Here is a 7,386-nt window from a genome sequence, read left to right on the forward strand (position 1 = left end):
AGGTTATTTCAAGAGTTGAATCAAAGCATCAGGGTGCAATATCAAGATTTCTCAGGGATCAATAGCATGATAATCAAAAGGATCAATAAAGTATTATAACAAATCTCTATTTTATCATGGCATTAAACTATCATGAAAGACTTTTGAACTACTTGCAATACATACTCGAGGGTTCATGGCATCTCTATGTAACTCAAAGATAAACAAAAGATACGCTTGATTTAAATATATCAAAATGACTCAGGATAATTGCATCGATATATATATGAACTGTTTACAGTAAATACGAAGGTCAAGTTGAATCACTTGCCTTGAGATAGACTGGTCTGGTCTGACTGGTAGGAGCAACAACCGGAGCTTCACTCGACTTTTATGGCAAGTTTTCCCTCGTCTCGAGATCCTACATAAATAATAATAATCCTCATTATAATATATTCTTACCATCTTAACCTATTTACAACCCGAAATTAAACATGGATGGCACTTAGGCCTATACGCACTTAATTCATATCCACCATTATATTTTCAAATGTACACACGTAGCCACATAATCACATATCGTATATTAATACCAAATAACATCATATACACCATAATGCCACACTAGGCTTGGATGATCTCGACTCACCACTTAAGTCACTTGGTCACTAACTAAATTAAGTCTTCAAATTTGGGCTTCCTAACTCAATGTGCCTTTCCTAAATTATCCAAAACCTATTGACCCTCACTTGTGCCTTTTGCTCTACTGACCTTATACTATCTTACAACTATGGTGGTCGACCTAATACTCACTTCTAAGTGTTCTAAAGCTATGTGATAAGTGAAAGTGCTCACTGGTGCAAATTTCAGAATGGTAACTAAGGTTTCTTGAGTGCATTAGACACTCTTAAACTACAAGTTTTTCTTCAAAATTTTTACACAAGACTCTCCTGACCTAAGGGCATCTCACAAGCTTGATGTGGCTCAAAGGCCTGGCTTGGGCCTTCTTGGGCCTAAGCTAAAAGTCCAAGGTTCCCCTGTTTTTCTGGGCAGAAAATGCCCTGACTTGAATTAACTTGTGACACATGGTTCTAGCTCATATCCTATGAACTATGGTTGGAAAAACTTCTCTGACATACCCTCTAACTAAGGCCCAATTGGGCCTAATGAGGGCCTACCCATGACATGGCCAAATCTCCCTATTTCTAAGTTGCAACAAAACTGTCCCCTGCTGGACAGATTTTGTTATTCTACTTGTGCACCTAACCAAATGACATGCAAACCTCCAACCAACTCCTAAAACCTATTATATACTCCCCATAATAACTTCTGGTAGCTTGGGCCTCAAAGTGCACACCAATGACATGGTCAAAACTCACTCTAAACCTCAGGGTACTAAACTGATTTTTCTGCAGAAACTATAACTCTCATTTTTCCAAGGCTTTGACTTGACAAACCTATCTAACAACAACTCAAAACTTAAACAAAGACTTATACATGGTATTCTACTGAACTAACTCCTTTATTCTCAAAATAACATTGGGTGAGATCATCCATGCCTAAAAACAACAACATGCAACTAATTATATAACATGCAACTCATGGAAAGCACATAACAAGATTTCGGCTAGGCATAAAGTTGTAAATGCTTGCAAAATTGACTTGCACCTAATACTTATCCTTAATAATTATGAAATATAACTCCTTTTAAGTATTAATAAGAAATTCATCATGGAAACAATCTATTTAAGCACATCTATTTCGAATTTTATAGATAACAACATGATTTCGAAAAGAATAGCATGCAAAACATGGTTGATCATCATTTTAATGTCTTAAAACTAGCATGCATGGCTAAACATAAATTTATAATGAGATTTCAGCAGCATGCAAAGGATTTTAAAGCATGATATCTCCATAAAACACTTAGTTAGCACATATATATAATATATCTCATAGAGAGCTCGTGAATTCACAAGAATCAAGAGTTTCTCCTTGGAGATCACATAAGAACTACACATGCATCCATGGAACTTCAACTTCCAAGTCACAAAATACTTGGAAAGTATGTAATATGAATGTAGGTAAAAGATTTACACTTGGGAAGATGAAGAATGAATTGAAAAATGAAAAGGGGGGGTGGGGAATTGGCCTTCGGCCGAGAGTAAGGTGGGAGGGGGGAAGAAGAGAGAAATTTTTGTGGTGTGTTGGAGTGTGAAATGATGAATGACTTCTCTCCACTTTGATTTGTTTGTTTTATGCTATTTGGTTGACAAATAATGAGTGGAAGTGAGAACTTACAAAAATGTCCCTTGGCTAAAGTTAGGCCATTTTGCATGCAAGGCTAAGGTAGTAATTTGGTAATAATCAAATGAGTTAGTGGGGTTGGAAAAGTCTTATTTGCCCTTTGAGAGAATAGAAAGATGATTTGCATGCATGGTCTCTTATGTAATTTGATAATTATAACAAATAAAATTTGTAAAGATTTATTTTTATAAAATAAAATACAAGTTCAAAAATTATAAAATTTATACCATAAAATAACTTGGATTTTTAGAGACTTTATAAAATCATTTTCAAAATTTGTGAACAAAATGCCTTTTAAAAGAAGATTTTTCCAAAGCTTAGAATATTCCTTATAAATCAAAAATAAAGAAATTAAATAAACTCTTGCTTTGAAAAATCATATACTACCCAAAGCAAATTTATAATGCAGAAATTTTCACTCACACAATCGTACAATCATTGAATATATTTTCATTTGACTTAATATTATACCAAATTCACAAATAATATTACATAAAATGCCGGTCGTAACAGGTTGACCGATGTGAAAGACACTATAATACATCATTTTTAGATAAATAATTGATGTATTAGACATACTAAGACATCATTTGGTAACCCATGTGAAAAATAAGAAACGATGTCGATTGACCTATATAACAACGCTTCTGTAAACAGAAAAGATGTGTTGTACATACCAAGATACGAGTTATTGTCTGATGTAAAAAAAACTCATATTACTAACCAAGAAAATATATGTGGGCGTGCTTGTGTTTCGAAAGAGTCGAGAGAAAGAAAAATGATAACAAATATTTAGTGTGAGAGACGGAGGAGAAGTGGAAAAATATTAGGGAGGGGAATATACGAAATTTCAAAAGGGGATGCTTTTATCAAAAAGGGAGGAAGCTAGGTGCATCCTTTTTTTAGTTTTTTAAAAAAGCGGTTTAGACATTAGTTTTGTTTACAACTGTTGTATTAAACCCCCCTTTAACATCGTTTCCAAATGTACCGATATTAAAAATAACTTTAACATTTGTTGTTTTTACAGCAATGTTTATGTGATGATATCTATGACTATTTTCTAGATAGTGAAAAACCTTCCCAAAGTGAAAATTCAAAGATTACATGCTTTGTAGATCGAAATATTACTAGAAAATCAATACTAGATAATGCATTACATTAAAAAATCTCTTCTTTATGTGATAACCCAACATGACTATAATATTAGAGAGACATTATATTCTCGTAAAATGACAAATTTGCCCATGTGTTTATTATCTTTAAAAAAATGTTGTTAAAGGGAATCGAACCTGAGTATGCTTATTCAAAAATATATCTTTTTACCATTACACCAAAATATCATTTGTGTTTTTATCATACATATAATATGTGAGTGTCATTTAATAATGAAACATTTATTTAACTTTAAACATAAGTACTGAATTATTTGTTGACTTAATTCCAATAAATTGAATTTATATATAAGTTCAAATATAATACATTAACAAATCATTAACGTACTTAATAATAATTTCTATCTTTAAAAATATGTTTTAAACCTTTTTCTTATAAATAATAATCTACTAATCCCTATATTTTTTCAAAAATATACGTAAAATAGAAATTCACACACATACACAGACCCCCCCCCCCACACACATATATATATATATATTCACGACTACTAAGGGCTTATTTGGGTAGGGGGTGAGAATGAAAAGGTTGGGTTGGGATGGGTTAGGCTAGGTTAGGTTGGGATGGGTTAGTGTAACACCCCCAAATCCGGGGTCGGGGATCCGGGTTGTCACGAGTTCCATTTCCCTTAATAACACCCAATCTTAATAATTAATCAACTACTCTGTACTGTGACCCCACAATAAATACACACACCATAAGTTATAGTCTCAGAGATGAATATCCAAAAATAATCACAAGTCATTTTATTCCACAATTATCTGCCAATACACCTTAAAAGGTTTTCTGCATAAATTTACATTTTCTTTGCCATTATTACAATTCATAAATATACATAAATCTGGTACATCAAAAGTTGAAAGCCTAGCCTATTGGTAGTTCCTACCTCAGCTACAGCGACATCAACGCCTATAGGAAACTGCGGAACGTTTCCTATCCGCTCGCGAATCGGGAGCTTGGTCCTGTTCATCTTGTCTATCTGATGTTGTGTGATGAAAGAAGAAAGCAAGGGTGAGCAGCAAGCCCACCAAAATAATATGTATAATGATTAACAATATATGAGCCTTCTCATAGTACTCATGAAAGTCTTGGTCAAAAGAAATGAACCAAGTTTGATATCTTAATGCGATGAAGTCGCAAAATATTCAGTATACATACATATATACTTTTCAAAATCTTGGAAGTCCTCTTCCATGCATAATATACACAGAGTTCCGGTTTATAACTGTATAAAAATAAATATCGTTGCAAGGTGATCTCATATATCTAACCTTGTCTCAACGTTTTTCTGAAAATCTTTTATATGCATAAGATAATCATTTACTAGATATAAGTTTAAAAGATGAATTTACAAGATACTCCAATATACTTATATCTTTTCCGAATACTACTTGAACTACCACCGTTCAAGTTATAATTAGTTTCAAAAGTTCATCACACTGATGAGACTACAAGATAAGACTTGAATAGATTCAATCTTTGAAATATTTTGAAGGAAATGAAGTTATGATATACTTCATTAAGTCCCGATATATATATACACCTATATATATACATACGTTTCCTGAAAACCTCTGTCATGTAAAGTATGAACAGAATTGCAATATCCAATAAATTTGGAAAGGAAATAATTTTAGCATAAACCTGATATCTTGCTGATCAGGCAAAGATACCAATAAGTAACCTTTTCTACTAGTAGATGGACGAATTCCCCACTGGTCATCACCCTGGTCGTAATAGGACCTTATGCTGGACTGCCACTCAGCCACTTATGCATTTGATGGACTCCCACTGAGCCACTTACACTATCATGGACGCCCACTGAGCCCATGTTGCTTATGCCGACTCGATAGATGGACTTACTTCCCAAACGTTGGGTAAGTAATCAATTCATTTACCAAAACTGCAACCTTGTTGCGAATATAAAATATACCACAGAGCCGGATCCCTCTGGTTTTGAGCGAGTATTTAAATCCCCTATAAAAAGGAAGATCATAAATATAAAAATGAGTTTTGGGATCCGCTATAACTTTTAAAAATCATTTTGAAGACTCGAAAACACTTTAAGGAGTGGTTGGTGCAATGCTGATTTAATAAAATAAATCAGTCCCAATGTATTTAGAAAATATCTGAATATTATTATTTAAATAATATTCCCATAAAGAATAATTGAGGTAGAAGTTGGAAAACTTATACTTGAAATGAGTATTAAATAACCAAAGATATACTTATACGAAAGTACTATCTTTCTTTGAATAATCAAGATAAGTTTGATTATCGACACCTTATTCTTTAATAAAATAAAGAATATATCTCAGCAAATAATCAGAGTCATAGATCCTCAAATGAATATTCAATAATATTCATTAAATAATATAAACTGAGTCATAAGCCCTCGAATGAATATTCAAATAATATTCAATAAATAAAATAAAAGGAGTCATAAGCCATCGAATGAATATTCGTAATAATATTCATTAAATAAAATAACAGGAGTCATAAGCCCTCGAATGAATATTCGTAATAATATTCATTAAATAAAATAACAGGAGTCATAAGCCCTCGAATGAATATTCGTAATAATATTCATCAAATAAAATAACAGTTATCGAATAAACCTTATTCGATTAATAGTTTTGAAAACTATATCAATATATATATATATATTTAAATATATATATATATATATATAATATACTCGGGAACATCGACTCCCGGTTTTAGAAAATGTTCACCTTTGGGTCCCCTATACTAAGGGTATACACAACTACTGCTTATCTCTAGCATAGGTATTATGCAACTTATAAGCAATTGAATCAACAGATATATATCAAGATTACGAAACAGTCATGCATATATACCATATCAGCATGCTCCAATATATCGCAAGAATTTGCTAATAACAAATATGCATCTATCACAAGATAATGCATATACATATATACATCACAACAACAGTATAACGGGTAGAAAACTTGCCTGAGCGACTGGGGGTGATAAAAGGCTCGGGACGAGTCTGGTAACCTATAAACAACAAGTAAGTTGGAATTAAACCAAAGTCACTTGTAAATCTATACTTTAACTAACTTAGACTCTAACGCTTGTTTTGCGCTTACTGATTCTCTTAAGTCACTCGAGTACCCTCGGCTCCACCATTTTTAATAATTTAACCATTACGAGTTTTAAGGCGATTCCTTCGCGGGTGTCTTACCAACTGCCTATTACACCTTACATAAATGTTTCATACTTCAATTATTCTTTTAAGGTCTTTAACCTATGTTTCAAAGTAAGGCGAGGGTAAGGGTTCGTTCGCGAAACGCCGTTCCTTAAAACGGCCGTTTCTCCTAAACCGTTCATCGGAATCAAACGAACCACATACCAAAACGAAGCTCGTAACATGAACTATCTAAAAATGGCAATGGTCAAAACCTAGCAGTGAGTTCAAGGGTTCTGATGTTAAGAACAAAAACAGTCTACGGTAAATCGGGCATTATGACGGCTATATTTACGCGATTTCCCAAATTTAAACCATTCCAAAACAACCCATAATCAAGCCACAATCACATCCCAATCCAAAATCCATCCATACCACATCCTAACAGCCCCAATCAATTCAATATTAACATTTATACTTATGCTTAAGCTTGAATTTAACTATACTTAAGTTCTTTTAACCAAAACAACAAGATTCACCATCCATTTCACTACCACTCCAACCCCAAATTCTAAACCAACAAGCATTAAGCTACTATATCACCATAACAATCAAAATAATCCTATTTAACAAAGTAAAGCTAGGGTTTGGAGATGATATACCTTCCTTGAAGTGGTGTGAGTAGCTAGAAAGCCTTAAGAAGTCTTGAGATGACTTAGGGATGCTTGGATCTTAAAGGAAAAACAAGAAAATCAAGTTAAAATTCTTGAAGT

This window comes from Apium graveolens, chromosome 8 (assembly GCF_009905375.1).
Source record: "Apium graveolens cultivar Ventura chromosome 8, ASM990537v1, whole genome shotgun sequence".
NCBI classification, from domain to species: domain Eukaryota; kingdom Viridiplantae; phylum Streptophyta; class Magnoliopsida; order Apiales; family Apiaceae; genus Apium; species Apium graveolens.